This window comes from Sinocyclocheilus grahami, unplaced genomic scaffold (genome assembly GCF_001515645.1).
Source record: "Sinocyclocheilus grahami isolate Dianchi unplaced genomic scaffold, SAMN03320097.WGS_v1.1 scaffold1849.1, whole genome shotgun sequence".
In the NCBI taxonomy this organism is placed as follows: Eukaryota; Metazoa; Chordata; class Actinopteri; order Cypriniformes; family Cyprinidae; genus Sinocyclocheilus; species Sinocyclocheilus grahami.
In genome coordinates, this window is record NW_015507028.1 from 105,486 (window position 1) to 111,678 (window position 6,193).

Here is a 6,193-nt window from a genome sequence, read left to right on the forward strand (position 1 = left end):
GATGGGTGGGTGGATGGCGTTAGTCAAAATAGTTAAAATGTTTGCCAACAGTAATAAACAACCAAGGTTTAAGAGTTAATTCATACCCAAAATGGGATAATAATAAAAAAAAAAGTTAAATGTTTGCATACAGTAATCTCCAACAAATTTGATGAAGTGCATATCTATTAAAAAGTATCTTCCCTTCATGAGTGAACTGATTGCTAGTTTACTGATTCTTTTTATAAATAGCAGTTTCTTCCTTAGCATATCAGAATGTGAACTGACTTAATGCCAAAGAGCCATTATGGGAAATCTAGGGACTTTTAGAGTGGGTATTGTGTAATTTTACTGAACGTTATGTGAAAATGAAAGTAATCAGTATATAAATTAATATGCTGAATTATGTTAACTCTGGATGTAGTGATGGGGAATGATGAACGTATAATGGTCTTTTCATTAGACAGTGGACCTTTCATTAGACAGTAAACATGAACTTGAAATAATCTAATATTATCAGGAGCAGGTGGATGGATTTGACGCACACCTCCTCATGTGACCACTACCAACCAATGAAATAAAAGCTTTTTTTTTTTAAATGGCTGATCGGACCACATTCCACCATTAAAAAACAAGGCCAAAAGGGTTGGAAACAATTGTGGCAAATCAGGTATCTATAACCAATAAAAAATAACCGGAACAAAGAAAAAACAGAAAATGACCAAATTTGGAGAGAACAAAGGGTATATAATATGAGCTGACAAACAAAGACTTTGGAATGATTTGGAATGCTGTGACTGTCTTCCCGGCTTTGTTTCTTTCTTAAATAAAGTCTTATTTTGACATCTGGAACTCTGCTTCTCCACTTCATTGGCCGCACCCAAGAAAAATCCACAACAAATGGGTTGTTTGTTCAGTTTGTTAAAAGACATGCTTTCATAAAATGAGGAAGAAATGCCAACATAAAGTAAAAAAAAAAAAAAAAGCCACCAGAGTAAAGGAATAAAATCATGCAGATATAGTTTCTACTTGCATGCTTAATTATGTTTTTTAAATATACATTTGAGGTGTTGTGTTTCTATGCATAGCTGATATTTAATTAATTTCAGTTTATTTATACATTTTTATTCTACGTTGCTATATCTGTATATAGCTATATATATTTTCACTGTTGTTTTAGTGTTTGTCAACAGGTGAGTTTTTTTTTCTTTTTTACATAGATTTTATTGCATCAGATATATTTTTATACACTGTTATGTGGGTAGTTGATCAGTCATCTAAAATACACACTTTCTAGTAAACTTATATCTTATATGACCAGTAATTTCACTGGTGAATTGTAAAAATCAGCCATGAAACTATACCATGATTTCTTTGACAAATTAGTTACTTCCCTTGTATATTTGTATCAAACAGCACAAGCATACAAACACTATTAATCTGTCTGTAAAACACTACTCATAGAAAACAGTTCCATTGTGATTTTGTTCCTCATATTTTAATCTTGTTGGCTCAAAGGCAAAGCCAAAATATTTTGGCACACAATAAAAGGAAAAGCTTGTCTTTCCAGATAGCCATCTGAATGTGAATTTAAACTTGTTGACAGTCACTGGAGTTTTTTTTATTATTTTTATTTCTTGTTTCCTTGATTCAATAACGTAGTAGTACTGTTCATCATTCTGACATTGCAAACCAGGTTTTGCTATTCATAGTTTAACTAAATGAGGGGATGACGAGACACACCTAGACTCAATGAAACACAATAGGAACATGAACAGGAAGGAAACAAAATATGGGCATGTAACACACAAGGGAAAACTAAGGCTGTGTGTCCGAAATCGCCCCCTATATACCCTTAAATAGGGCACTACTTGAGGGAACAGCCATTTTTAGTGGTGTCCGAAACCATAGTGGACGTTCTCGAGTGCACTCATTCAATCCCACAATGCACTGCAAAAACGAATGTACAACTGGTGCACGCTCAACGGCTAGAGAATGCCCATAATGCACCGTGAGAGTCACGCGCCGAATTAATTCCCACATCTCGCCAGAAGATGGCGCCCGCAGCTGAATAATCAATCTGTTCATTTTTACAAAGCGCTCATCCATGGCGTACAGCATAATGTACAACACGGGTATAAATTCATTGTAAATTGATTATTAAATTGTTTGATTAGGGTTTATACATAATTTCCGTCACAGAGTTCAAGATAAATCCTTTAATCTTACTACTGGAGCTGCTAGTTTGCTAGTTTCAAATGATTAATAAACAGCAAGCACAAACTATGCAAAAGCGGCATTCCTTCCGGTGCACTCAGTGTCCGAATTCACTACTCTTTTTCATTCACTCCTTCTAGTGAACTGAATTAGTGACCTAATGTAGGGAATAGTGAATGAGGGAATAGGGGGCGATTTCGGATACAGCCTAGGTCATGGGGAGCAAAACACAACACGGACAGTCCATCTTCCTGACATATCGCCCCCTCTGCCCCTCCTGGAAGGCGTGTCCTCGCACCGAAGAAACAACAGAAGGAGGGATGGGTGGGAAGTTGGGAGGAGGCTCAGGAGGAGGATGGACACCCGGGAGGGGGCAGGCCGACAGAGTCCAGGGAGGTGACGACGGAGGGAGGAGCCAAGGAGGAAACAGGAGGAGCCAGGGCGGATCAGATGGAGGGAGGAGCCAGGGAGCCGACAGGAGGGACTTGGAGCATGCAGTGCCAGGTGGGCCCAAGGCCACGGCCATAATGTCGACCCACGGTGGAGCCAACAGAGGGAGGAGCCATGGTAGAGGAAGGGCTGACAACTCAGCCAGGGAGTCAATAGAGCCAGGGCGGATCAGATGGAGGGAGGAGCCAGGGAGCCGACAGGAGGGACTTGGAGCATGCAGTGCCAGGTGGGCCCAAGGCCACGGCCATAATGTCGACCCACGGTGGAGCCAACAGAGGGAGGAGCCATGGTAGAGGAAGGGCTGACAACTCCAGGGAGGCGACCAATTTTGGCGGAGCAGGTGGTGGAGGAGCCCGAGGCGGAGATGGGGATCCGGAAGGCCACAGTGGAGCCGGAGCGACAGAGGACTGAGGAGGAGCCGAAGGAAAGGAGGAGCCAGACAGAGCCAGAGGGACGAGGCACAGCCGGAGGAGTGGAGTCCCGATGTGACGGATGGTCGACGACAGACCAAGGTGGAGTCGGCGGGACAAGGGAGCTCGGCGGAGTCAGTGGACTGCCGGGCCACGGTGGAGAGGAGGGAGCTAGGAGCCATGGTGGAGACGCTGGGTCGATGGGCCGAGGCGGAGTCTGGGTATCAGAGGCTGGAGGCAAGGGATTCTCCAGCCATGGTGACGATGGAGAATGGCGGAGCTCGCACTGCACTTATGGTGGGCTGAATACGAGCAGAGGGGCTGCCAAACAACAGTGGTGGAGGAGGCAGGAGCGGGTGGGTGGGCGGGCATTTGTGAGGCTAAACTCTGAAGGAGCTCTCTCTCCTTCGGAGTTACACAGTCCCAGATCCATAATTAGCTCACCCTCAGCCATGGTGCAGGGGGCGGAGCTCCTCTCCGTGCTCTCACTGTTCCAAGGCGTTCTCCCTCGTGGCGGGCATTGTAGCCGTCTCTCACACCTGGTCTGACAATCCGTGAGGCTCTGGCTCCGTGGCGATCCTCAGCCCTGTCGCACCCATAGGCAATGGCTCATCGGTCGCAACGGGGTCGGGCTCTCCATCAACGGTGAGTTCGGGCTTGGGCTCCACGCAGCAGGGAGATGGTGGGCTGGGCACTGGATCTGGCTGTGTTCTGGATCGGAGGTAGACACTCTCCAGACACAGGACTCTACGGATACTTTTCTTTTTAGGCGCGCTTGTGCTCCTAATTAAAAAAATTTAGGAGCACGGTCAAAAATTTAGGAGCACCTTCTAATCAGTAATCAAAAATTCTGATAAAAAAATGAACCTTCCCATTACGAGGTGATAGTTGACTCCTTAAAGTGATTTATAGGGAATTTTGTTTTTACCTTTGTAATGGCATTTTTCTAACTTTATTAAAAGTATGTCATCTTTTATGTCAAAATCAAAAATATATATTTATAAGCTTTTTAACATTTCTAATTAAACCAACAGAATAAAAACAAGTAGAATAAGAAGTAGAATAAGTTACCAATCAAATGAAATCAGTATTTAAGAAATAAATTTGTGCTACAGAGATGGCACAGAAGAACACACAAGTGGCTTGTATGTGTATTTTCAGACGTTTAATGAGGCTCAGAGGTCGCATGAGTGCAATTAAATTCATAAATTCATGTTGAGGTTAATGTTTTAAATATAACATTTTGAATATAAAAATGATTTAAATAACAGAAAAGATGCTTTAAAAATTAAACTAAAACTGCCAGCAGGTGGCGTCAAGTCACTGATTTTATCACTGAATCATTCATTCAATTGATTCATTCGAACGACTGATTCATTCAGGAACGAAGTACGTGACTGTCTTTATGAATGGGTAATTGAATCATTGACTCGCTAGATTTGTTTAAAAACGCAGTTCATTCATAAATGAATCACCGCTGTGTTTAAATGGCGATGCGCAGCGGCTCAGCTGTTACTTTTAAAAAAAAATCTATTTTCGTTGATGAAATACAGCAAAATCAGGCAATTGTGTTGTTGTCAGACAATATAAGTCACTTAATATTAACTCTTGTTTAATGAACTGTTGTATTAAATCAATATCACATTTGCAAACTCCCTTAATAATCATTAAAAGCTGTCACTCATCTTAGTTTATCCCGATCTCACAAAACTCCATTATAATCGACGAAGCTCTCTACACTGCACAATGAATATCTTATTTACACCCCGTCAACACTTTGTAGTTTTCAGTCACAAATGCGACTGAAATGGTCGCACTGTAGAGCCCTGAGACACCAGATGATTGCCTCCCTCCAGCTCAGTCTGGTGGTGTCTGGGAGGTCGACGGGGTGGTAGTAGTTGGCCCTGATCCAGAACAGGGAGTTCAGTGCAGCGTCGTCGAAAGCCATTAAAACAGCGAGCTGGCTGAACTCCACAGAATACTCCAAGAGGGAAAGGTCCTTGCAGGCGAGGGATGTAAACTTTGCTGCTAGGGAATCCATGGGGAACACGGGGAAAAACAGAAAACAAACACTTTAAAAAACATGGAATACAAATGGATGAGAAAACGCAAATAAACTATTTAAAGTTAACTATAAACAGTTTTCTGTCACAGTTGCCTACTGTGAGGAGCAAAGGAGCGAGGAGACGTGGGAGAATTCACGAAAAGGCAATCTTTATTAATCCAAACATGGGAACAAGGAACACACTCGTACCAACGGGGATGGACGATAGACACTGGACCCTAGACATGGGAACACACAGGGCTTAAATACTTAACTAAACAAGGGGATGACGAGACACACCTGGACTCAATGAAACACAATAGGAACAGGAACAGGAACTGTAAGGAAACCGAATATGGGCATGTAACACACGAGAGAAAACTAGGTCATGGGGAGCAAAGCACAACACAGACAGTCCATCTTCCTGACAGGAATGCAATAAAACGGATCACAGTGTATTAATTGGCTTTAAAGCTAAAGGAATGACAGTAAAGTTTTTACTTTGACAGTTACTAATGACAGTTAATTTTATTTCTGGAAATTATCTGGTTCATGTTTTCTTCAAGAGGCACTGACCAAGGAAGTTTCATATGTGGTAAAAGTGTCCATAATTAAAGGTAAAATACAGTTGTCTGAAATTTAATTTAGGCCTAAATTTAGTAACTTAAGTAATCTGTAGGTAGCTTTTCAATGTCACTTTTAAGTTAAAAATATCTTAGTTTATTAATAAATAACTGATCTGTTTTTAAACCCAAATTTATTTAAATTTTTACTGTTTCTATAGGATTGAATGCATTTGGTGTGATGTCAGAATCATGGTGACCAACAAGTAGACATGCTGCACTCGCTGGAAGCATAACGATTGCTTGACATATCGGTGGTCGAGGTCCTTTTCAGTTTCACTTTCTGACGATTCTGTCTTCTAACGAGTCTAATGGGTTCACAAGTTTCAAAATCAATGTTCTAAAGCTGCGGTTCTCAATACTGTTCCTCGCGTCCCCTGCTCTGCACACGCTCTGCATCTCTCTCTCTCTCTCTCTCTCTCTCTCATTCAGCTCAGCTCCAACAATGAACTGTTCCATTTATATACTTA